Source organism: Macaca thibetana, chromosome 12, assembly GCF_024542745.1.
Source record: "Macaca thibetana thibetana isolate TM-01 chromosome 12, ASM2454274v1, whole genome shotgun sequence".
Classification (NCBI taxonomy): Eukaryota; Metazoa; Chordata; class Mammalia; order Primates; family Cercopithecidae; genus Macaca; species Macaca thibetana.
Window position 1 is genome coordinate 127644271 of NC_065589.1, and position 26412 is coordinate 127670682.

The window sequence follows — 26412 nt, forward strand, 5'->3', positions numbered from 1 at the left end:
GCTCACAACTGAAGTAACTTAGAGTTTAACCTTTAAGAGGCAAATGTCCTCTGTTCTCACCTTCCTGAGGGATCCCGCCACATTGACCATCTTGCTAGCAGGGGTCACAGGTGTAACAAGAACGGATTTCTGCTGGCTGATGGTCCACGGTATAGCGTGACTCGGGGAACCCAAGAACTCAATGGCAAAGCTACTTCAAATTCTCCTGCATGCTTGTTCTTTTCTTTTTGCCCTTTTTTCTTCTTTCTTCCCCTTCCTTCCTCTCCTTCTTCCTCTCCTTCTTTCCTTTCTTCCTCTTCCTCTTTCTCTCTCTTTTTTCATTTCTCTCCCCCTCCCCTCCCCTTCATCACCTAGGCTGGTGTGCAGTGACACAATCATACCTCACTCCAGTCTCCAACTCATAGGCTCCCATGCTTTTTCTTTTCTTCCTTTCTCTCTCTCTCTCTCTCTTTTTTTTTTTTTTTTTTTTTTTTTTGAGACAGAGTTTTGCTCTTGTTGCCCAGGTTAGAGTGCAGTGGTGCGATCTTGGCTCACTGCAACCTCTGCCTCCCGGGTTCAGGCGATTCTCGTGCCTCAGTCTCCCAAGTAGCTGGGATTACAGGCATGTGCCATCACACCCAGCTAATTTTGTATTTTTAGTAGAGATGGCGTTTCACCATGTTGGTCAGACCGGTCTTGAACTTCTACTTCAAGTGATCTACCCACCTTAGCTTCCCAAAGTGCTGGGATTACATGTATGAGCCACTGTGCCTGATCTTTATTTTCTATCTCTGCTGGCTGGCTGAATACCTTGAGCAGACCAGAATTACTGGAGGCAAAGAAAAAATGAAAGATTAGCTAAATTTGCTTTCCATCAAAAGCAATGATGAAAATGCTTCTTTTCAAAGAGCAACAGTAAATATTGGTTCAAATTCACAGGTGTTCATCCGACAGGCCATATTGGAGAGTAAAGGTAGTTGTGCCTGGTCCTGAATGCATGAACATGGAATTTAGCTACAGGATGAATATTCTGCTTTCGTAAGCTGTTTTGATGAGATGTGAAGACATGTTCTGAACAATATTAGAAGAATGCATCACCTCAGTACTTTTGGCACCTGCCCTGCCCCTGATTTTTCCTGAGTGAACAGGAGTCACCTCCCCTTTTAAATTAAATGATGGAATAGCCTGGCCTGTTCCAAGCCCTTGCTGCTATCTCCTGTGCTCGCTCCTCTGGGTCTCCAAGCATGTGGCTGAGAATCCATTTGGGACGTCTGTTCCCCGTCCCTACCTGTGTCTATCGTTAAACGAAGTGAAGATAGTCCGGTGTGACTGGCTTTCCAAACTCTTATTTAGATTCACTGTAATGTGGACTAAACAAATGGCTTAAAATTCACTGTTTGCAGACACCCCATCCTCTGCTCCACTCAGTAGAGACATGACCTGCCCCTCGAAGCTCTGCTCATTCCACCGCCTTCCTGACAGGCGTGTGCACAGCTTCAGGAAGCTCTCTGAGGTCAGAAACCCTGTCGTTTTACCTGTTTGCACCCCCTCTTTGTGTGTCCTGAATATTTTTACTACCTTAAATGCATACTCTTTCCCCCACAACATTTGTTTTAAATAATTTTAAAGCTACAGAAATGTTTCTAGAATAGTCCAGTGAGTTCCCACATGACAATTCAACTGTCGTTGGCATTTTGTCACACTTATTTTCCCCTTTTAATTGCACATATGTCATTCTTTTGACTGAACCATTTTGGAAGTTAGTCATTGTGAAATTTTGCCCCCAAATACTTGAGCATTATCTGTTGAGAACAAAATCATTCCCCTTCAGTTACCACACAAAGGAAATTTAACAATAACACAGCACCGTTATCGAATACATGGTCCATATAAAGTTTTTCCCAGTGTGTCTAATAATGTTGTTTATACCTTCTGTTGTTTGTTTTTATCCAAGCACCACAACTGCTTTTAGTTACTATATCTTTTAGTTTTAAAATCTGGACTAGCTCCCTTTTTGTTTTTTTCTTTCGATGTCAGAGACATTTTTGAAATATTTATGTCACCTTTACAGAATGTTCATCAAGTGACTTTTGTTAGATTGTTTCCTCAAATTTGACAGTTTTAAAGAAACATTGCCTTCGTGATATTGTCTGAACCAGTGCATCACATCAAGACACATGATTGACACAATAACGCTATGTGCCACTCGGTGCATCACAGCAGGACACATGAGGCACATATGTGCTGCCATGCACTCTTCAGTGCATTACTGCAGGGCGTGTGGGCGGGGCCAGGTGTTGTTACTTCCCAGCTGGTTGCTCTGCCCTCTAGACAGTGACTGGATGGGCGCTGGACACCTGCTCCGTGCAGCCTGGGCAGCAGCTGGAGATGATGCAGGGAGGGCTGCTCAGTTGGGGCTGGAAGGTGAGGAGGACAGGGCTGGGCTGGCCGCCTTGTGGAGATAGCAGGACATGTTGAGGAAGAGTCAGGCCAGGGATGCAAAGTGTGAGGAGAAACTGCAGCGCCCTGCATGGCCTCAGCTCCCTCCTGAGGCCACGTTGACGTGAGTGCTTTCAACAAGCCCTCGAGGGAATCTCTGCTGCTTGCAGCCAAAAAGTACTGACCACTGGAAGATCCAGTCCCTGTGAGGGGATAGAGGCATGGCAGCCATCAGAAGGCAGGCAAACCCCAGAGAAGGAGGCCACGGAGGTGGCAGTGGACGACTGGTGTGCGATCTCAGCACCACAGGTTACTGGTTTTGTGGCAAGATGTGGACCTGCTGACAGCTTGGCTTCCTCGTCTGCAGAGTGTGACAGTGACATTCCCTGCCTCATTAGACAGATGTTAGGATACAGTGAGGTGGGTGCTGACCCCATTCTGGACACGTAGCATCGATGAACACTAGCTCTTACTGGATCGTTCCCTTATGCTGGGAGGAAAGAAAGGATTTGGATTTCGTCTGTCTAGAAGTCCAGCTATCTGCATGTGTGTTCGGAGGACGTTCTCGTATCTCAGGAGTGAAACCAGAGCATCCCCTGTACATCTTTCCCCCACCTCCACTCATAGCCTCGGATTCTCTGCACAGCTTTAGGTAAAGGAGCTGATGGGGAATCGGATGCCTCACCACGTGTCCTCACTCTGGGGCCCGAGCTTAGACTAACTTCAGGTTCAGCTGAGAAGGCCTCTGAACTGTGACCCCACGCCGTGGCCGCCTGCGTCGGAGCTGCTACCTGCCCTTTGCCCTTCTCGAGGCCAGTGCTTGCCTGGAGGAGGGCTGGCAGCAGAAATGCAGCTGACCAGGTTGCATTTTCCGTACAGCCTACTCAAGGGGATACCCGTGGAGACTCATTTCTCGTTTCAGTTTTCAATGATTTGGTGGAGAAGCTCCTCTGGTGAATGGACTTGGGATTTCTTGGAGCTGCGCTGCGGGTCCACAGTGTGGCTTTCGGCCCGTGTTGCGGGGGTACTTGCACTTCCTCTGGCGAGGCACGGGGTGGCGCTCCCGGGTAAGGCAGCGACCGGCGGAGCCGTGAGCGAGGCGCTGCCTCTCCGGCTGAAGCCAGATCCAAGGCCACCGTGAGGGGGACCCACCATCCAGGTAAGACGTGTTGTTTCCTTGTTCCTTGGCGAATCGATGGGGACCAGGCTTCCCCAGGCGGTGAAATGAGGAACAGGGACCGCGGAGCTCGCCTGACCAGTGGGGTCTCCATCCTTCTCTGTGTTGACAAAAGACAAGAACAGACATCGCCTGAAATCTTCCCGCCTCCGTGAGGGAACCTGCGTCTGGGAAGGCGCTGCAGAGAAGTGATCGCTGAGTGAGGAAGGAGGTGCCGGGCCTCATTAATCATACCTCGGGAGGCAATGCCAGGAAGGTTCTTTGTTTAAAGAAATACTCATTTTTTTTTTTTAATTTTTAATTTAAGTTCTAGGGTACATGTGCACAACGTGCAGGTTTGTTACATATGTACACATGTGCCATGTTGGTGTGCTGCACCTGTTAACTCGTCATTTACAATAGGTGTATCTCCTAATGCTCTCCCTCCCCCATCCCCCCACCCCACAACAGGCCCCCGTGTGTGATGTTCCCCTTTCTGGGTCCAAGTGATCTCATGGTTCAGCTCCCACCTATGAGTGAGAACATGCCGCTGTTTGGTTTTCTGTTCTTTGGGTAGTTTGCTGAGTTTAAAGAGCACTTGGTGCGGCCTTGCTGTGGCCATCGCCTTCAACAGCTCATCTGTAGGAGGTGCAGGCTGAATTCACACCTCGGTGTCATCCATGTCTGCCTGCTGCAGAGGAGACAGGAGAAGCCCTCCCACCCACGGCTTGTACGGGAAGCTCTTCGCGTCGGCTAGAGGTTTGGTTTATAGCCACACCAAGTCATTTTAATACAACTCAGTTCACTGCTTGTACGGGAAGCTCTTCGCGTCGGCTAGAGGGGTGTGGTTTGGTTTATAGCCACACCAAGTCATTTTAATACAACTCAGTTCACTGCTTGTACGGAAGCTCTTCGCGTCGGCTAGAGGGGTGTGGTTTGGTTTATAGCCACACCAAGTCATTTTAATACAACTCAGTTAACTGTGTTGCCTTGCAGGCTCCGAGTGTTACAGGCAGACCCGAGTCCGAGTCTTCCTACCATTCACTGTCCCCTTCTGGATTTCCTAGGGACCCCAGATACGATGGCATCAATGTCAGTTAATTTGGCACTGTTTAAAATAGATCTATGATCAAATCTTAAGTTTTTCCAAATAAGACCCTGGATGAATGCAAGAAGGTCATTTGATTACTTTAAAATAAGAGTATTTTATGTTAAGTTTGAAAAAGCCAGTCATAAAACTAAACCCTGTACCAATGAATATAGTTCGTGAAGCCAGCAGCACAGGCTTATTATTATAAATATCAAGCACCACCATTATGAGTAAGCTCATTTATTTTCAAATGAGCCTTTGCAATCGTTAATTGTTCACGTCTGTGAATATCCCCGAGACAGACAGTATTATTAACTCCATTTGAAAGGAAGAAAACTAAGGCACAGAAAACCCGTAATTCATTGCCCTGAGGGGAAAAGGAGACACTGGCAACGCTGGCTGTCCTTTCACTGCATCTTCTGTTTGGTAGAGATCCGGGGACATCTGGAACATCCACACTCTCTCTCCCACTCACGGTCATGCCACCATCTAGTGCCGCATTGACATTTCCTCTCAATCTCAGGATAATCACATCGATGTAGCACTTGGCAGGTTTGTTATCTCAATGTCTATTATCTCAAAAATTAATCCTCATAGCAACCTTAGAAAGAGATAATATTAGCCCCATTGCATAGGAAAATGAAGGATCAGTGAGAAAGTGACAGGTCTGTCACTGGCGATGGGGGACAGGGCCATTGCGGTGAGTCAGGCCTCAGCTGCAGGTCTGACTTTATGCCACTGCCCCCATCTGTGGGGTCCAGGAGGCTGCTGTCTAAGCAGAAGGCATGGCCCATCAGGGGCCATGGGTGGTGGGCACAGAATTGAGTCATCTGCCTGCCTTCCCACCCACCTGTGTGTGTTGTTTGTTTGATTTAAGTCCTGTGAGCGTAGTTTAGGACCTTGTCCCTTCCCACAGCATAGCATAGAAAATTGGGCAAGTCCAGACCATGACTAAATCTACTTAAACCCCCCCCCCCCGCCCCAAGACCGGCGGATTCTCTCCCTCTCCGCCTGAGATATGATGTTGCCTTAAATGGTCCAGCAGTCGCGGAGTCTCAGGGGAGCTCTCTGCCTTAGTTGGTGCATTCCAGTGCTGCTGGGTCTGTATTTCCAGGTCTTGCTTTATCCTTTTATTTTTTAAAGTAATTAATAATTCCAATCTCTCTGGCCTGCATGAAATTTATAAAACAAATGGACATGATAGGAAATAAATATTTTATGGAGCCACCGCTGTGTGCGAGACGTTCTGCTAGGGAGGCTGAGGGTCCCACAGCTTCCAAGCACCGGTCCTGGCCTAGTGGAGCTCACAACATATTGAGAAGGGAGGACGGACACCACTGACACAGCCCACGCTGCCCAGTGCCGGGTGCAGGAGGGGCAGTGGATGCAGGGGACTGAGGGCAGGGTGTGCTGGGCCTGGGCCCTGGCTCCGTTTGGGAGCCTCGTGGCTGCTCTGCTGTCTTCCTCCATGCATGGCCTGGGCCACATTGTGTGCTGTGGAGTTGTTGGATCAGACCTGGATGCTGCAACCCAAGGAGAGAGAGGAGGACAGAGCCCGGGAGAAGAACAGCACTCGGCAGTCTGACCCCTAAAAACCAAACACAACAGAAACCAAGCCAATGGCAATGGTTGAGAAGAACCAAGCCAGCGTGTAGGGGAGGCCAGGGTGGTGCCCTGGGCATCCAGGGTGGAGGCACTCAAGGAAAGGAATGACCAGAAACACAGCTGGGGAGGCCCGGAAGGCCAGGGGCTCAGGCTGAACTGTCTCAGGGGTCCCAGGGGACTGACGGGGGAGTGAATCGTCAGAGGTGGTCAGAGCCACAGATTCCTGGGGGACATGTGCTGTGGCTCAGGATGGAGAAAAGGTGGGCTGAGGTCGGGATGGTCGGTTCAGTCCAGTGCACAAAGGCGTCTGGAGGAAGAGAAACTTTACAGCCCATGTCCTGGAGGGGCCGCAGACAGGAAGCACCCGGTGCTGGAAACCACAAGCTGCTCCTTTTCATTGATGAAGAGGGGAGTGGGGAACATAGGGCGAATTTCAGTGTCTACTGTAAAGAGGAAGGATTTACCTGATATGGTGTTGCTGTGTGATCTGGGCAAAGCTAGGGGAGCTGGTTTTCGAGGAGTGAAGAGATAGGGTGGGGAGGGGGAGATCCGGACATGGGTTTGGGAAACATGAGGGGATCCAGCTGTGAGAGACCAGAGGCACCCTCAGGACAGTGGAGCCCGGTTCTTTTCTCTGCAAATAAATCTCACTTTCCTACATCTCAACACATGAGGCAGCTCACCCCAGTTTCTTGTTCTTTCTCTAAGGGGGTTTGGCCTTCCATTGCCTCTAAATGGGGGAAAAGCTAATGGGGCTCACGTCCATGGAGGGGAGTTCAGGATGAGGCTGGTGGTTCAGGCATCCTATGAGCCCGAGGGGAGGCCGCTGGCCTTGTGGTGCTTACGGAGACTTGCAGCGGCTGTGATCCACATTGGGGGTGAGAAGAAACAAGATGTGAGGCTGCAGACACCCGAGAGGCACTGTGGGGGCAGCACCCCACAGGCAGAGGCAAACAGTGGGCATGCAGTTTCCCTTCCCATCTGGTGTCCACTGGCAGCTGGCAACCCCATGCGGAGACCTTTGGTGCCTGCGCTATCCCCACCCCCTTTTACCCAGGGCCCCTGATGTGCTCGGCTCTGCCTGGCACGAATCCCAACAACTCTCCCTGCCTCCTGCTTGTGCGAAATGAGCAAATGTGAAATTGCCCAGGATTGAAGAGCTCAGGACCTTGAATTCCAAGAGCCAGGGAGAAATACTCTGTTGTTCTTTAGACCCAACAAGCCAAATCTGTTCACACCAAGCCTTCATTCCCAAGGCAACCCTCCCTTTTGACGGTCCTAAGGTGTTGCCACCTAATTTCATGACTTTTGCCACTGCAAAGGCTTCCCAAATTCGTACTGGGGCCACGCCTCTCAAAACGGATACAGGAAGGAGTCCAGATTCTCCTCTCTAGACACTCGGGCGGTGCATCGGAAGTGAATCTGAGATTAAACCCGTGTATCTTAGCTCCTCAGTGCTCCCCTTCATCATTTCTTGAACATACGTAGTAGCATGTCCTGGTCTTCTTGGCAGTCTCCTTAGGGATGTAGGGGAAAGGCCGTTTTCATATCAACTTTCTTTATGTTGCCATGAATTAGCTGCTTGCTGACTAAACTTCTCAGACAAAAATCACACACTTCCCGAGTATTCACCCTTTCATACCACAGTCACCTGCTCTAGTATTTGCACACAGTTACATGATTATCAAAACTGCAGTTCAACTAAATGCTCTAAGTGCAGGTAAAGGTCTGTCCTCAAGATGCTGGTTGAAGCAGGTGAGTGGAACAGTTCCAGGTCCCTGCCGTTCTGGGGTGTCAGTATCAGCTCTGTTCAGGGGTGACAGACAGCAAGGCCCCAGCCAGGAGAGGCCAATGGGATGAGAGGGAGAGGGAGAGCTCAGAGGTGGGGCAGGAGCCCCAGGATGGGGGACGCCAGAGCCTTGGCAGGTGGCCACCTCAGGACCGGGAGGCTCCCCAAGCCAGGGGTTCTTTCCCTCCCAAGAGCAAGACTGATAGGAGGCTTGGGAGTCAGGGGCGAGGACAGATGGTGGCAGGTGCAGGGGGTGAAGGGGCCCTGCCTGGGATAAGATGGCAATGGAGCTCAAGGAAATAGAAGCAGCCACGTGGCCACAGTGGCCACAGTGCAGGAGCAGGTGCTGCTGGGGAGCTGGGCCCCAGGCTTTATCTACACTGTCTCGCTGTAAGTCCTCTCCCAACTTGGCACCATCGTCTGACTCCACACATTGCCATAGCCCTGCCAGGCAGGTGCTTGCAAAGGCCACAGAGCCATTGAGTGGGTGCAGGAGGGATGCACACCAGGAATTCGGCCCTGGTCTGAGGCAGCAGGGGACAGTTGACTGTGGTCAGCAGGGCCTGAACCCCAGCTCTGGAGCCTGCGAGCCACCCTGAGGGTGCAGAAATCTGAGTGCCTGGGGCCATGTGCAGAGTGTGGCCATGTCACAGCTGTGGCTTCAGCATTCAGAGCCTCTGCCTCCACTGGGGATGAATGCAGGTTTCCAACATCTCTGTTTGGGCGGTGCTGATCTTTTTCCTAACTGGCGACTTACTGGTTCCAGGAGAGTTCTGGGCAGGCTGCAAATGTCTGCGTTAAAACAGCTCTGCTGGGCTAAGACAGGACAGAAGCAGACAGCAGGTGGAGGAAACACACTTTCCTATCCAGCAGAACCTGCGGCAAGCTCCACAGCGCTCTCCAGTCTTGCTTCCGGGAAGGTGGTTAATTCCATCTGGTCAGTATTTCCACACCGCGCGAGCCTCCACTTCCTGGGCTTGCCACTTAAATGAGTCCAGAATTGCCTCACCACCCTTTTACTTGCAGAACCTGGCCTTCGTGTTGTGGGGATGATTAGGAAAGAAATTTGCTTCAGGAAATGGCCAGAAAGGGGTTCCACAGAACTGGCTTATGAAATAGTTTTGCAGAATCTGTACTTAGGAAGCTGGAAACAAAGGCAAAAGAAAAAATAGAAAATCTTATTGTAGAAAATATGCTTTGCAGTGTTTGAAAATGCTGTTCTTGTTAAATTAACCCATTAATAAATACAAACCACTTAACATTTGCTTTTTAATTGTTGTCTCTAGTGCCAAAATAATTAGTCTGTGAAGCCAGTGGGAGTCTGTCTAGTTGGAAAATAGTAGTATTTATTCTTTGAGGCCCCAAACATCAAAGAAAGTGTTGTTTAAATAAAAAGATGGGGTGTAAGCATGCGAGGTGAGTGGACAATGGGAAATTACTTAATGGGTACAATACTCATCTTTTGGGTGAACACTAACAGCTCAGACTTCAGTACTGTGCAACATATCCATGTAACAGAATTACACCTGTACCCCCTACATTTATAGAAATAAAAAAGATGCATCATAAACTGAACAAAACAGCCTATATCTTGAAGAAATCATGCTTGAAAAGTGATAATTTCACTCTCTAAAATTTAATTTTTAATTTTAAATTATTGTATGGGAGATAACTCCCATGGCTCAGAAATGAAAAACATGAAAAGCATTCAGTATAGTCTGTTCTCCGTCCATGTCCTCCTCTGTCTGGTTTCATTGCACTCATCTGTGTAACAAAGTCTTTCTTATTGATTTCTAGGAACTCTTTATATGTGGCACTAAGGGCATGAGTTATGATTAACTTCTTGTGCATCCCTAGAGCTTCCTGATGCAGATGCAAACACACAGGAATGTGAGTGCTCACCTTCATCTTCTCTGTGTTTTACACAAATTGTGGCAGATTACATGCACTTTATCACACTTTGCTCTTATAAATTGGATAATCCCCCATATGAATACATGTAGCATTCCATTTTCTTACAGCTGTGGAGTATTTCGGTCCCACACTGGATGGATGATTGGAGTTGATAGACACAGATTCTTTCAAATCTTTTGTTTTTCTGTATAACAGATAATGCTGTTCTCTTGCTAATATATCATTTTGCATCTGTCTTTAGAATCAGTCGTGAAATTGCTGGGTCAGAGGACACATATCTTGGTAATTCTGTAGGTGTTGCCAAATTATCCTGCCTGTGGTCATGCGATTTGCTCTTCTCAGGCATGAAGGCCACTGCTTCTCCGTGGCTCCTTACCCGCACATAGTGAATCTCTTCTGACATTTGCTGATTGAATAGGTTTCCCATTCTATTATTAGTAAGGCTGACTATCTACTTAGTTTATTTTCACTGGATCATTCCATCAAAGTTTTTTGCCTATCGATCTATTGAGTTTTTTTATCTTTTTCTTTCTTATTGATTTTTTGGAGCTTTTAATATATTAAGGATGTAACTTATGATAAGAGGTGAAAATACATTCTTTCCCTCAGTGTCTGTCTTGATTTCTTAATTTGCTGATGGTAGTTTTTCATGCAGAAATTCCTATTTTTGTGTAGCTTAACTTACAAATTCTTTTATTGCATTTGCATTTTTCAGTTTTAATTTAAAACATCATGGAATTTGGCCGGGCGCAGTGGCTCAAGCCTGTAATCCCAGCACTTTGGGAGGCCGAGACGGGCGGATCACGAGGTCAGGAGATCGAGACCATCCTGGCTAACACGGTGAAACCCCGTCTCTGCTAAAAAATACAAAAAACTAGCCGGGCGAGGCGGCAGGCGCCTGTAGTCCCAGTTACTCGGGAGGCTGAGGCAGGAGAATGGCGTAAACCCGGGAGGCGGAGCTTGCAGTGAGCTGAGATCCGGCCACTGCACTCCCGCCTGGGCGACAGAGTGAGACTCCCTCTCAAAAAAAAAAAAAAATCATGGACTTTGTCCATGATTTCTTTTAGTATTTTTATGTCTTTACTTACAACATTTAAATATTTTATCTTTTTGAAATTTATTTTTATATACATTGTGGGACATGGGTGCAACTTTCATCTTTTATTATTTATTTTGCTGAATGCTACTCAGTTGTCCTAATGCCATTTATCACAGTTTTTTTCACTAACAATTTTAGATGTCACTTTTATGACTTACTAATTTCCCTCCTATTTTTGTGTCTATCTGCATTTCCTGTGCTTTTCTGTTGTTCCGTGTGTTTGTTCATGACCCAGTACAACAGTGTTTTAGTTATTAAAACTATTATATGATCTAAGAACTGGTAAGGCTAATTCTTTCTCTTTACTCTTTTTTTTTTCTGGATTTTCCTATTTTTGTTTGCTTCTTTTTCTATTTGAACTTTAGAATCAGATTGTCTAGTTCTCACCTCACAGTAAAATATGTAAATAAATAAATAAAATACAAAGATCCAGAAAAACTTCAATCTATTTTTATTTAGGTGCATTAATTTGCATAATAAGTCAGGGAAAGTTGGCGTTTTATGATGTTGAGTCTTCCTAGTCGAGAACATCATAAGTCTTTCTATTTGTTCAAGTTTTCTTTTATAAACTTTCGAGAGTGAATAAAAACATATCTCATATAGATCTTAACTTTCTTGCTAAGTTTATTCCTAGGAACTTTTTCTTCCTAATTAAATAGGAGTAATTTCTTGTGCTATATCATCCAAAGCTATTGGTTTCTGTACATCAATTTTATCCCTACATCTTACTAATTTTCTTATTATTTGTTGAAGAAATTAACTTGATATTGTCTTTTGGTTTGAGATAGGTGTATCTTTCAATGTTATGAAAATACTTATCAAATCCTATTTTATTAAGTTTTTTAACACTAAATTTCATCAAATACGAAATGCAGTGTCTGTATAGATTATCTTATTTTTTTAAATCTTGGATCTGTTTGCAAACATTTTTTAAAGTTTTTGAATTTTATTTTTACATACAAATGTGTTTGGTTGTCCTTTACAGCATGTGTCATTCAAAACACAATTTCCCATAAGGATGCCATGTTTTCCTAAGCATTTAGAGTTCCACAGCATCTTGAATTCATTTAACAAAATGTTATAGAAGAAACAACTTAATACAGTTGTGTCATTATTTAAAAGCTAACATTTTTCTCTGAGCTTGAAAAATAATAGATACCTTTTCTAGTGAAGAAAGCACCTTAAATTCTTTCTTGAATAAAGTAGGTGTGTGTGGATAGATGAGTAGATTGGCAGGCAGATAGATTAGATAAACATTGTCAATAAAATTAAATGGACATGATGCACACTTTAAAACTCTCTCTGAAATAAAATAATGAGAAGTAAGAAATCCGAGCCCACGGATGTCAGCCTGTTCAGGTGGTCCTGCTGGAGCACTGTCTCCATGGAAACAGAGAAGTGCCGGAAGGAAGGACTGAGGAGACGCGGCAGTGAGTCCACTTTTTTCCCCAAAACACCATCATTTCCTAAGCTTATTTATCACCTTTCAATTCTACAGAATCACATTATGATTTTATGGTGACTAAGGACCAAGAGTAGAAATGTCTTATCTCCAAGGCATGGAGCAGGCACTCACCATTGAAAGGAAGCAATCTTCAGGCTTTTTACAGGATGTCGATCTCCGGGGAATGTCAGCAGGGGCACGAGGAGAGCAGTCGATGCATCTGGACTCATAAATTGCTCACGTTACATCCAATATGCAATGTATGATATGACAGGTGTCATGGAGGTGTCTGTAAAGGCGCCACAAACACCAACATCTGGGTTACTTATTTGTCTCCTCTGCAGTGAAGCTGGCAATAAACGCATCTCCCAGAGGCCGGGGAAGGTGGGAGAGAATGAATGATCAAATGAAAGCTGCTAAAATGAGGGCATTTTTTCTGTCTTCCTGAATCATCAGCCATAAAACAACAGCAAGTCAGGGGTTGCGTCATTCTCTCTGCTGCTACAACCAGAGGGTGATGGACTGGATGTGGTGGCTCCAAAATGCAGATGAAGGTCAGCACTGCGTTCTGGCTAAGACTTCCCAAACTCTCACTTCACAATTAATTTGTGTTTCAAACAATGAATGTTGTTGTTATTTTAATGATGACATGAGTTTAAAACTTTGATGCTTCCATTTTTCAAAAAGGGCAAACCACCACGGACAATAACAAAATCCTTTAATACAACAGCACTGGGGAAGAGAGCCCAGGGCTTCTGCAGTTGCTGATTCTCGGCACCTCCGTCTCTGTTACTCTCTGATGTTTCTTAAAGGCTTTCATATACGCATGAGATAAAAGCAGCACAGCAGAAATAAATACAATGAGAATGAAGACGAGGCGGTTCTGGACAAGGTGCTGCTCAACCAGGAGGTGGCAGCAGCAGGAGAGTGGACCTCCTTCCACTGAAGCTGCACGTAAACAGGACCTTGGAGGCCAGTGAGCTGGGTACAAAGCTCCCTGCCCCAGTAGGGACGTGGCCTGTTCTAGGCAAAGGCAGTTGAGCAAAGGAGAGAGGCGGCAAAGTAGAATAACTTCAACTCTTTTAAAGGTTGAAAAATGCTGAATAAAGGCATAGCTGTGAAGAGTATGGGATTGTTTATATTTGCTGAGTAATCAATACCACATATTGCTTTCACGTGGTTTGCTCAGCTCTGTCCCAGGGCACATCCAAGAAGCATGGGCATGTTTCTGTGCTCTTACAAAGCCTCCTTTCTGTTAGGAAGCCTGCAGCACACACAAAATAGCCATCGGCAAGAGTGTCTGTGGCCCCAGTGCTGCCCTGGGCAGCACACGAGAGTGATGGACTTTGAGTCCCTTTATTTTCTGCTCTCCGGAAGGAGGGGTTTTAATAGGATTTATCCTTTTATATGTTCTGCCTAGCATTAGAGAAGCAGACAATTTTAGTCAATCATTCAAGACCATCCTGCAACCTCAGCTTTTGTGCTTTACAACCTTGTAAAGAAACATAGCATCATAATTAATTACAATTACAGCACTGTGATGTGAAATATCAGTCAAAAATCTAAGTCTGCCAAAAATCTAAGTCATTGTCTTTGGCCTGAATTCCTGTAGCATAATCTTAGATAGGCGCACACATCCCTGATCCAAGGGCCTGTGCACACCAGGTGCTCCTCCCAGCAGGGAAGGCTCGGAGGTGTGGGCCGGGGAATCATGCAGAGTTGGGCTTTCATTCAGCATCTCCGGGAATCAGGACACTGCACTCACACACACGCTTGCCACACAGCCTGGCAGGAGCCAAGACAAGGTGGCAACACTTTCATCTTTGAGAAAGGAGTTTGAAAACATTCACTGCAAATTAACACAACTTTTCTGACTGGCGTGTGCCCACAAATGGGTGCAGCTGCACCCCGAACCGGCCTGGGCTCCCTGAAAGATCAGAGGGAAATGTGAGGGGCAAACGCGTTCAGTGCAAATCTCTCTTTCTTCAAGCAAGGGAAGAGAGGTTTCCAAATTTGAAAGTGACCTTCGCACCTCCTCTCCTTTCCGCTCCCCTCTTCAGTGGAATGTTTGAACAAGCACTGATGACTCGCCCCCTAATAGCCCAGATAAGGTTTTACAAGAACAGGTGCGCCTGCTTGAAAGCTAAACTTTTCCTGAAGCCACAATAAGACAAATGATCCGAAACTTGCAATTTGGTTAATGTTTCTCTCTCCGCCTTGCTGTGTACACAGCTCCTTCTGGCCGGCAGCAGGAAGAGTGGGCCTGTGTGTGCCAGGCCCTGCAGTCTCTCCTCTCACCTGGTGTCTCCAGTGAGGGGCCTGAGTCACCGCACACCATGAGCTTGTGCTCAGCCTGCACATCTCCCACCTCCCACCAGCTGCTCCTCAACTGGCAGGGCCAGATTCTAGCAAAATCTCACTCCTGTGCAGATGCTCGGGTTTCCCTGGTGTCTGGGGGTGGTGTGCTTGGTGGCCTGAGCACTGCAGTGAATCCATGTTTCCCTCCCAGCACGCTCTTCTGTCCTCCAACTTGGCGGACAGCTCTGGCCAGGGACGTAGCCCAGCCGATGCCCACCCTGCGCTCTGTCCATTTCATAAGAGCCCCCGGTTTCCTCACTTCCCTCAGATTTTGACAAGAGAACGGTCCCAGTGTGGCCCAGAAAGGCCAGCAGGGTGCAGCCTGGGACTGACAGCAGAGGCGGCTCTGGTGGGGAGAAAGTAGCTCTCCCAGCCTAGCCCCACTGGTGGGCGGCACCTCCTGGCTTCAGGCCATCTTTTGTCCCAGTCCCAGGTAAGAAAAACACAAACAAAAGCCAGCGTCACGGCGCTCGAGAAGCAGGAGGCCATTCACTGACAGCAACACACTGTGTGCACAGACACACGCGTGGACAGGAGGTAGAGCTTGGGGTTGCTGTGGAGTGGACAGGACACTGGAGCGGCAGGCGGTGCGGACCCGCTGGGCAGCCGAGCATGGTTGTCGTTTTGAGCAGCAGGAGCCAGTTTGTTGCTCAGGGCCTTGTCTTCTTTACAAAGAGCCCCAGGCCACGGGGGCTTCTCTGGGTGCCTCTTTGCTGCCACGCTTGCACGCGGGCGGAGAGCAGACCCGGCCACTGACTCACTTGCTTTGCTGTCTTCAGATGGAAAAGCCACTGTCATAGCCCCAAAGGAGGGGAAACTGTACTGATTTGGGGAACCTCTATGTTGATTTCAAAACAGATAGTCTCCTGTGTTCTCAAAGACTGGAAGTGAACCCCACAACCGCCTTAGGCCGCAAAAGCTTTATCCTTTCTAATGAGCATCCCTGTGACCTGCTCTGTGCCCTGCAGATACTTTGCTCAGCCAGCCAGAAGGAGGGAGGCCAGACACCAGCCCCCACGGACCTGCGGCTGGGACCCTCTGCCTGGGGACGATGGGGTCGGGGTACAGTAGCTGCCCCAGAAACAAGTGGGGCCGCAGGAGGCTGATGGTGAGCTTGGAGGTTGGCAGAATTCTAAATCTGGGCACTACAGGGTCCACACAGGTCATGACCCTACTCTGCTCCACCCAGACTCCGGAGGACCTGAGCAGGAACCTCTGCAGGGCGGGCCCGGGGCCCCCTACCCTCTCGGCAGCCGGCAGTGCTCCCTGACAGCCCGGGCCTCTCCTTCTGGTAGCTCTGTAGTTTGCTGTCGCCAACGTGGCTGGGCCTGGGACAGGCTGCTCCTCTCCCTGCTGAAGCCAGGCAGTCCCTCCTGCCTCAGTTTCTCAGACTAGACCGTCTCTCCCATCACGAGCCACTGAAGACGCTCAGCTGTTTCTCTCTGCTCGGTCTGACTGTTGGATCTCCCTCTGCATGCGTCGGTTTGCTGTGTTCTCGCTACTCGCCCTTGGATAAAATTTCTTCTCGACTCACCAAGGTGGGTGTCCTGGAGGGCAGGGCCGCACCTCACATGCATATTGCCCACATAGCTCAGAAACAGATGCATCCACGCTTGTTAAAAGTAAAACGGGGTCGGGCGCAGTGGCTCATGCCTGTAATCCCAGCACTTTGGGAGGCTGAGGCGGGTGGATCATCTGAGGTCGGGAGTTCAAGACTAGCCTGACCAACACGGAGAAACCCTGTCTCTACTAAAAATACAAAAAATTAGCTGGGTGTGGTGGCGCGTGCCTGTAATCCCAGCTACTCGGAGGCTGAGGCAGGAGAATCGCTTGAACCCAGGAGGCAGAGCTTGCAGTGAGCTGAGATGGCGCCACTGCACTCCAGCCTGGGTGACAGAGCGAGACTCCATCTCAAAAAAAAAAAGAAAAGAAAAAAGAGAAAAGAAAGACATGACCGTGTGGTGGCAGTAGCACACAAGATTGATGTGGGCAGTGCTTTGGCTGAATTGCACGGAAAGGGAAGTCATGAAGCAGGGCCACCCCCAGAAGGAGAAGAGGTCAAGGCAGAATCTGAGGGGGGCTGACAGGTCTAGGAGATGCCAGCTCAGCAGCCAATGGGGAGTACCTGGGCCAGAGACTCTGAAGGGTGGCAGTGGCTTGGGGTCTTCTGTGGCCCCAGGGTTTGTCTTCTCTGTGACTGACAGATTTGGGCACAGTTTTACGGGGCATGCAAAGCAAGTGGGCTCTAAGGGACTAACAATGTGCTTATTCGGACATGTTTCAAACAAATTGTGTGCGTAAGAATTTGGGTTTGGCGGGAGGGGGCTCCTGTGAGTGTTGTGAAGGATGTGGGAACCGGAATGCTTGTACGTTGCCGGTGAGATGGTAAAAAGGTGCAGCCCACTTTGGAAAACAACTTGGCAGTTTCTTGAAAAGTTAAACACAGATTTACTAGAGGACCCAGACTGTCACTAGGCATCGTACACCCAAGAGAAATGAAGACACACATCCACACCAAGTCTCGTACCTGAAAGTTCATGGCAGCATTACTCACAATCGCCAAAAAGTAGAAACAACTCAAATGTCCACCGACCAGGATTCACTAACAAACGCGGTATGTCCTCGTAGAAATACCATCAGGAATACAAAGCCAGGACCCACAGACCTGTGCTCCGCCACAGGAACTTCAAAACATCACCCTCCGTGAAAGAAGTCAGACACAAAAGAACAACTGTTGTATGATTTTATTTATATAAAACACCCGAAAAGGACAAAAGTAGAGAGACAGAAAGTAGATTAATGGTTGCCCAGGTTGGAGGGTGGGAAGGACAGTGACTAACAGGGGGCGGGGGCAAGGGGGGCAGGAGCTTTTTTTCTTTTGGTGAGACAGACATTTTAACTAGACTCATGTTGTCATGGTGGTGCAAGGCACTGGGTCCTTCTCAATACACCAAAATTCATTTAACTGCACATTGAAAACAGGTGAATTTTACTGTGTGTAGATTAAATCTTATTTGGAGTGTTAAGAGAAAAAGAAGTAAACACAGAAACACAAAAACCTATGGCCCATATCCTCCAGAGCAGTTCACCTTTCCAGAGGGCACATAGCATTTTGTGAATTTACCTGGGCTCGCAAATAAGCTGACAAACAAACAACATGAATGGAGTGAAACAGAATGTCTCGATTTAGTCTCAAAAGGCAGAGCACACTCGACCTGGCAGGAGCTTTCTAATTATGCTGTTGTGAATTGGCAAAGGCTGTCTCTCCATTCTCTCCTCTCCACCCCAGGCCAAAGCTCAACGCCTTCCTGCTAGACCCACCGACCCATCAGCATCTGAACTGACTCCTGGGTTCCCTCCCCTGTCACCTGTTTGTGTTTTTGGTTTTGTTTTTGAGACAGGGTCTTACTCTGTCACTCTGGCTGGAGCACAGCAGTGCAACTGTGGCTCACTGCAGCCTCAAACTTCTAGGCTCAAGTGATCCTCCCACCTCAGCCTCCCAAGTAGCTGGGACTACAGGTGTATGCCACCACATCTGACCTCTGCTTTTTTTTTTTTTTTTTTTTTTTTTTTTTTGTAGAGATGGGAGTCTAGTTATTTTGCCCAGGCTGGTCTCGAACTCCTGGGCTCAAATGATCCTCTCACCTCAGCCTCCTAAAGTGTTGAATTACAGACATGAGCCACCGTGCCCTGCCAACACTGAAATGATGTCACTCCTCTGATCAGACTCTTCTCAGGACCTGGAAGCCAGGACTTCACCATTTTGCTAGTGTCGGGGCCGTGCTTTCTAGCGCATGGGCTCTTGTGGTGCCAGCGGTCACAGGACAGCGCGCTCCCCTCCTGTGGATGACTCCTTCATGCCCTTTCCTCTCTCTCCTAAGGCCTCCAACGTTTTCTGTCCCACCCATATACTCCACTTATGACCCTGCTTTTGCTTTGATTTTCTCATTAAAATAAATCGGCAGGCTGGCCAGGTGCAGTGGCTCACGCCTATAATCCCAGCACTTTGGGAGGCCAAGGCAGGTGGATCACCTGAGGTCGGGAGTTCGAGACCAGCCTGACCAACATGGAGAAACTGTGTCTCTACTAAAAATACAAAATTAACCAGGCATGGTGGTACATGCCTGTAATTCCAGCTACTCAGGAGGCTGAGGCAGGAGAATCGCTTGATCCCAAGAGACGGAGGTTGCAGTGAGCCAAGACACTGCCATTGCACTCCAGCCTGGGCAACAAGAGCGAAACTCCATCTCAAAAAATTAAAAAATAATAAATAATAAAATAAATCTGCAGGCTGCCCCCTCACGGCAACGTGTCTCGCCTGCATTACTGCAGAAGGATGGGCCACACCCCTGCCCTGGCGGACTAGACCTCTTAAGGACACCTCTGCCTTCCACCTCACTCCTAAATCACCCACATCTTCTTCTCTAGTGAGTTGTACAAACGTGCTTTTTCCTGACCCATCTTTAAAACATCTTTTGCATGCTTTGCTCTGCAGCTGCATCCCATTTCTCTGTTCCCCTGTAGAGCGAAATGGTTCCAAAGCGTGGTCTCAACTTACCTTGAACACCCCTCCTCCCTCTGGCTATCTGAGCTACTCCAGTCCAGCTCTCCGCCTCTGCACTGCCCTGAACCTACCTGCTCCTGCCAGCAGCCACGGCCTATGCAGAGGTGCAGCCCCCAGCTGTAAGACAGGGGCCCCCCTCCCTGCTGCTCCTGAGCACCTCCTGCAGGTGGTTTCCTGAACCACTCTCCTCCCCCCCAAGCCCCCTCCTCCGTGCAAACTTCGGGACTCCTGGCTGCCCAAGGCCGCTCTGCCGTTTTCTGTCCGCACCTGCTTCCTGGGGTTGCATTTATTCCCACAGCTCCAAATGCCACCTGCCTGCTCATCGCACCCCGCCCAGGCCTCTTCTCCCTTGCTGGGAGCATGTCCTCCGTTTCTCCACTTCATAGACACCACCTCTCGCCCTTCCTTCCCAAACAGCTCCAAACAAAACTGTCTCCGGTTCAGTTCTCGGCTCTTCAGGACAGAAAACCCCAAGTCCTCCCTCCCCGTGTGCTCTTTCTCTCACACCCAGATCCAACCCAGCATGAACCCCCGCGACTCATACCCGCTTCCAGCCTCCACCGCCCTGACCCAGGCTCAGGGTCCGCGCAGCCACCTCCACCCTGCGCCCTGCGGTTCACGCTCCACACAGGCGCAAAAGTCAGATGGGGCCCCCGGCTCCACCAGGCCTGCGAGGCCTCCAGCAGGGGCCGGCTCTCCCCGCTCCCTCCCGGGCCCAGCGCACTGTTCACAGGCATCCCGGCTCCCTTGCCAGAGTGTCACTTTCTCTGTGAAACACGCCAAATGTCCCTTTATGCCCTCATGTTTTGACTCTCCATAGCATTTTTCTTCCTCTAATATACTATTTACTTACATTGTTTGTTTTCTTTCTTCTCCTAACAGAATGTACTGGCTGTAAAGGCAGAACATTTTATCCTGCTTTGCGTACTTTTGTATCCCTGGTAGCACAGACACATTTAATATTTAATTGTTGAGAGAATGAATGAATATGCTCCCCCTATTTACCTATCACTCGGCTGCCCTACAACGGACCCTCAGATTCCTGCTGACAAAGATTCTCTGCTTGGCCAAACAATAGTCCGGCTCCTGAACCTCCTCCTACGTCCATCTGTGCACGTCCTTGTAAAATCTATTTTCACCAAGAAGCCTGCTGAGTCAGGTTAGCAAGAAGCCCCTACCCTCAATACCTCATCGCCCTCCATATCTGATCAGGCTCCTCATCCTCCGTTGTCCCCAAGGTGAAGTCTGACCACCAGGGCCTGTCTTCAGCAAGAATCCTATTGGGCCGGATTAGCCAGAGTCCTTTTTTCTCTGAATTACCTTTGAGTTCTTTTCCACCCACTGCCCCCAACCCCGCTGCTTGGTTATCAGCTCCCTCTCGCCCATGCTGTATTTGGAGCTGAACCTGATCTATCTCGATCCACTTATACCTGCCTCAATGGTCTGGAATAAAGTCCACCTGCCGTGCTAGTCACGTTGAGTAATTTTTCTTTAACGTTGCTCACGCTGACCTTATACATGCTGACCTCAGCCCCTCTCTCCACCACTCTGTGTCCTCTGCCCAGCTTTGCTGTCTCTTCCAAGCAGAAAATATCCTCCCTGCTTTCTGTTGCCAGAGTCCTTCCTCCACATCTCTTCTTGAACGCTAAGGATTGATGTGTTATCTCCCCTCCCTTCCACACTAAGCTCAGCCCCGCAGCCTTTTGTCTGAGACAAGCTGAAGTCGTGCTTGAAGAAAGCAGCTCTGAGACATTCAACGGTCTGCCAAAGCCAGCGAGGCCCCCGCCGCTGTGCATCCACACCTGCCACCTCCGGAAAGAGACCTGGCAGTGCACCCTGCTGAGGCTGCCCAGCTGCCCTGAGCCCTTGCCCAGTGCCACCAACAGTGAATCTGCCTCAGAGACACGGGACTGAGCCCAGCCTTCGGCGATTTGCTAAGAAATCACATGTCAAGCACTGAACCCAGACAGCACCTGTTTTAGTCCGTTATATGCTGCTCATGGCAGAAAACCTGAAACTGGGCAGTTTATAAAGAAAACGAATTTTCATTTCACTCCCAAGGTCGAGGGAGCATGTCTGGTGAGGAACTTCCTGCTGGTGAGGACTCTGCAAAGTCCCAAGGCAGTGCGGGACAGTCCATGGCAGGGAGGTGGAGCGTGCTGATGCTACCTTTTCTTCCTTTAAAGCCACCAGTGCCACTGATATCATAACGCATTAATCCATTAACCCCTGGTGGATGAGTCCATTCGTGAGAATGAAGCCCTCCGGACCCAATCACCATTTAAAGGATCCACCTTCTCCACACTGCCACTCTGAGGATTCAATTTCAGCAGGAGTTTCAGACAGGACAAACACTGCCATCATAGCCACCCCCTTCTCATGCCACCCAGGCTGGGACCCCAGCCTACCCTGCAACTTAACAACTTAGCCACAGAGCATGAGCCGCAGGGCCTCCTACTACCCTCTGCCACACTCAGGAGTCCCACCCAGTCTTCCTGAAAGGCTCCCATTCTTCCTTCTTCTCTTCCAGCCAGAATGGCCATACCTCACGCACCCCTCCTTCCTGTTCAAATCAGGTACCCCTCCCAGCAAGTGACCTCCATCACACCTCACACCGGAGCTGGCAGGGGGAAGGTGCCTTCTTACCTTAGTGAGCCAGGGCCTGAGCAGGCTCTCAGGAGTGCTGGCGACTGAATTAGGGGGGTGGGAGTGTGCAGCCATGCCACCAGAGGCACACCTGCTGGAGAGATTTCAGGAAATCCCTAAGCAGCTATTGTTCATAGACAGCTGTGTGACAATAGTTATTTGCAGCTAAAACACAAAGTCAATAATTAATAAACTATGTGGCATGAGGGGATTATTGTCTTTGTGAAAACAGGAAGCTTGTTTTTTCATTTGTACACATTCATGGGGCACATGTGCAACTTTGTTACATGCATAGATTGCAGTAGTCAAGTCGGAGCTTTTAGGATGTCCATCTCCAGAATAAAGTACACTGCACCCGTTAACCAATTCCTCCTCCTCCTCCTCCTCTTCCTCCTCCTCCTCCTCTCCTCCTCCTCTTCCTCCTTCTCCTCCTCCTCTTCCTCCTTCTCCTCTTCCTCCTCCTCCTCTTCTTCCTCCTCCTCCTCTTCCTCCTCCTCCTCTTCCTCCTCCTCCTCCTCCTGGTCACCCCTTCACCCTTTGTCTCCATTGTCTCTCATCCTACTTTCTTTTTTTTTTTTTTTTTTTTTTTTTTGAGACGGAGTCTTGCTCTGTCACCCAGGCTGGAGTGCAGTGGCCGGATCTCAGCTCACTGCAAGCTCCGCCTCCCGGGTTTACGCCATTCTCCTGCCTCAGCCTCCCGAGTAGCTGGGACTACAGGCGCCCCTCGCCCGGCTAGTTTTTTTTGTATTTTTTTTAGTAGAGACGGGGTTTCACCGTGTTAGCCGGGATGTCTCTCGATTCCTGACCTCGTGATCGCCCGTCTCGGCCTCCCAAAGTGCTGGGATTACAGGCTTGCCCGGCCTCTCTCATCCTACTTTCAACATACATATTTTTTAGCTCCCAATTATGAGTGAGAACACGTAATGTTTGTCTTTCTATGCCTGGCTTGTTTCAATTAAGAACCCAAGGTATTGGCTTCCATTTCCATCCATGTTGCTGCAAAAGACATGATTTCATTCTTTTTATGGCTGAATAGTTCACCACTGAGTATATATGGCACATTATCTTTATCCATTTATCCAGTGATGGACACCTTGGTCGATTCCATATCTTTGCAATTGTGAAGCTTTGGCTTATTAATGACATGGCTTGAAATTCATCCAGGAAATTGCTGAGGTCTTACCAGAACTGAGTCCCTTGCTGGGTCTGCAGTCTTTTGGATCAAGCATGACCTTATTCCCAGCAAGGTGGGCATCCAGAACTCTGCATACCTCTACTCCACACAGCCCCTCCAGGTCCCTTATTGAATCTGGGCCTGAAGAAAAGAAAATCTGTCTCTGCATTTTATGTAAAACTATGGTTATTACTGGTTTGGTTTGTTGTTGTTGTTGCTGTTTGTTTTTCGTTTTTTTTTGTTTTGACAGAGTTTTGCTCTTGTCGCCCAGGCTGGAGTGCAATGGTGCGATCTTGGCTCACTGCAACCTCTGCCTCCCGGGTTCCAGTGATTCTCCTGCCTCAGCCTCCTGAGTAGCTAAGATTACAGGCATGTGCCACCATGCCCTGCTAATTTTGTATTTTTAGTAGAAATGGGGTTTCACCATGTTGGCCAGGCGGGTCTCAAACTCCCGACTTCAGGTGATCCACCTGCCTCGGCCTCCCAAAGTGCTGGGATTACTGGTGCGAGCCACCGCGCGTTGCCTGGTTATTACTTTTTATCTTAAAACCTTAAAATTGTCCCTCAAAAAAGGTTGTTCATTTTATTAACTCTCTTTTTTTTTTTTTTTTTGAGATGGAGTCTCGCTCTGTCGCCCAGGCCAGAGTGCAGTGGCCCGATCTTGGCTCACTGCAAGCTCCGCCTTCTGGGTTCACGCCATTCTCCTGCCTCAGCCTCCCGAGTAGCTGGGACTACAGGCGTCCGCCACCGCGCTGGGCTAATTTTTTGTATTTTTAGTGGAGACAGGTTTTCACTGTGTTAGCCAGGATGGTCTCGATCTCCTGACCTGGTGATCTGCCCACCTCAGCCTCCCAAAGTGCTGGGATTACAGGCGTGAGCCACCACACCTGGCCCATTTTATTAACTCTTTAATTGAGTTCAGTTCTTTATGTGAACTCAGTTGTCAATGATTAAAACTGGTAGGTTGGCTGTTTCAAGGCAAAATCTACTTCTTATTCAAAACTGGTTTCCTTTTCAATTTTTTTTCTTTTTCTTTTTTTTTTTTTTTTTTTGAGACGGAGTCTCGCTCTGTGGCCCAGGCTGGAGTGCAGTGGCACAATCTCGGCTCATTGCAAGCTCCACCTCCTGGGTTCCCGCCATTCTCCTGCCTCAGCCTCCCGAGTAGCTGGGACTACAGGCGCCGCCACCACACCCAGCTAATTTTTTGTATTTTTTTAGTAGAGACGGGGTTTCACCGTGTTAGCCAGGATGGTCTCGATCTCCTGACCTTCTGATCTGCCCGCCTCAGCCTCCCAAAGTGCCGGGATTACAGGCTTCAGCCACTGTGCCCGGCCAACTTTTCAAATTTAAACCGGGAGGAAGCCCCAGCCCAACTGGCTGGATCCCAGAGCTGCAGGTGACAAAGCCCACGCACCCTGAGTCTCACTGTGAAATCCAGAACATTGGTGTGCAGTCTGGAGGGACTAGTGTTAAGCTCTTTTTGTGCCAAGTGCTATCTATGAGCAAATGTGGTTGATTCACAGTTTCATCAGCAGGGCATCATCTGCCAATAAAATACTAGTTTCAAAGTTAATTCTTCTCGTAGATCTGTATAGAAGTGCTTCGTATAGAAGATTACCTTTTAAGGAGCCAAAGGACAAGTGGTTATACCAAGAACAAAATGCAGGTTAGCAAAGCCCTGCATAAATGTTTATAATTAAGTGGTTCCTATTATATTGAGGCAAAATCCAGACTTTTGCTTCATCAAATTTTAGAATAAATCAGCTTTAACAAATAATATTAGGCCGGGCGCGGTGGCTCATGCTTGTAATCCCAGCACTTTGGGAGGCCAAGGCGGGCGGATCACGAGGTCAGGAGATCGAGACCATCCTGGCGAACATGGTGAAACCCCGTCTCTACTAAAAATACAAAAAATTAGCCGGACGCGGTGGCGGGCGCCTGTAGTCCCAGCTACTCGGGAGGCTGAGGCAGGAGAATGGCGTAAACCCGGGAGGCGGAGCTTGCAGTGAGCCGAGATCGCGTCACTGCACTCCAGCCTGGGCGACAGAGCGAGACTCCGTCTCAAAAAAAAAAAACAAAAAACAAAACAAAACAAAAAAAAAAAAAATAATATTAAATGAGATATAATCTAATTACGAGTTTAGAAGTTAGAAATTGAGAATAAAATCCAAGAAAAAGGAAGATTGAGATACCAACGGAGGGGTTCATGGTGCTTACCGCTTGGGACTCAGACAAAAAGGCATCTCATCCCCAAATGGAATTTAGGCTGGATGGTCCGGTGTCCTGGAGCACTGTTGTTAATTCCATTCCGTCTAATACAGATTGTGGGAACACAGCCTCACTTTTCAGACTCCCTAAACATGAAAATACTCAGGGAGAAGAAGACGTCATGATGTATGTAATTTACTTTAAAATTCTTCACTAAAAACAAAATAACAAATATGGCAAAACGAGTTTAATCTATGTGTGTGGCTGAGTCTCTGACAGGGCCCCAAAGAGTCCTTCCTGGTCTTCAGGCCGATGTGGGACCCCCGCCCTGAGAGTGGGCCTGGACTCCCCTCTAACAGACAGCAGGTCACAAAAGGTGGGGACTCCCGCTCTCACCCTCTCCCTCCTGCCCTGGGGGAGGCCGTGGGTGCTGGTGCAGGGGAGAGGCCACGGGGCTGGCAGTGGAGGGTGTGGGGGCTGGGTGGAGGAAAGGGCAGGAAAGACCCTTCCAAGCCCAAATGCTTCTGGTCAAAGCACTCAGGCACTGCAGGGTGCCACGCAGTTGAAAAGGAAGTTCTTGAGGGAGGGTGCTTCTCTGCGTCCCAGTCCCCAGGGCTCTGCAGCGGCACCGGCACTGCCATGGGAAGATGAAATGGTCCTGATGCCTGGCCCAGCTCTGAGCCTGGTGCTGAGGACAGGCTGATTCCCCTCCTGAGCCTGCGCTCCCAGGAGGGCCCCTGCACGCCAGGCCTGTGTTTCAGCGTGCGACCGCCTGTCTCCCTGAAAGATCCAATCTCTTTTTTTCGAGACCGAGTCTCGCTCTGTCACCCAGGCTGGAGTGCAGTGGCACGATCTCAGCTCACTGCAACCTCCGCCTCCCAGATTCACATGATTCATTGTTTTTTTTGTTTGTGTGTGTGTTTTTTGAGGCAGAGTCTCACTCCGTC

At 48.6% G+C, this 26412-nt stretch overlaps 1 protein-coding gene and 1 pseudogene across 1 annotated transcript in view; one reads left to right on the plus strand and one right to left on the minus strand.

Moving 5' to 3' along the window:
• Window positions 1-3205: 3205 nt before the first annotated feature.
• On the minus strand, window positions 3206-3894 carry LOC126932724 (putative uncharacterized protein encoded by LINC00242; annotated as a pseudogene).
• Window positions 3471-26412, plus strand: part of LOC126932723 (cryptic protein-like) — a 33147-nt gene continuing 10205 nt past the window's right edge. Inside the window, 1 exon segment of the mRNA XM_050751824.1 lies at window positions 3471-3577. The gene's annotated coding sequence lies outside the window, so the exon portion shown is untranslated.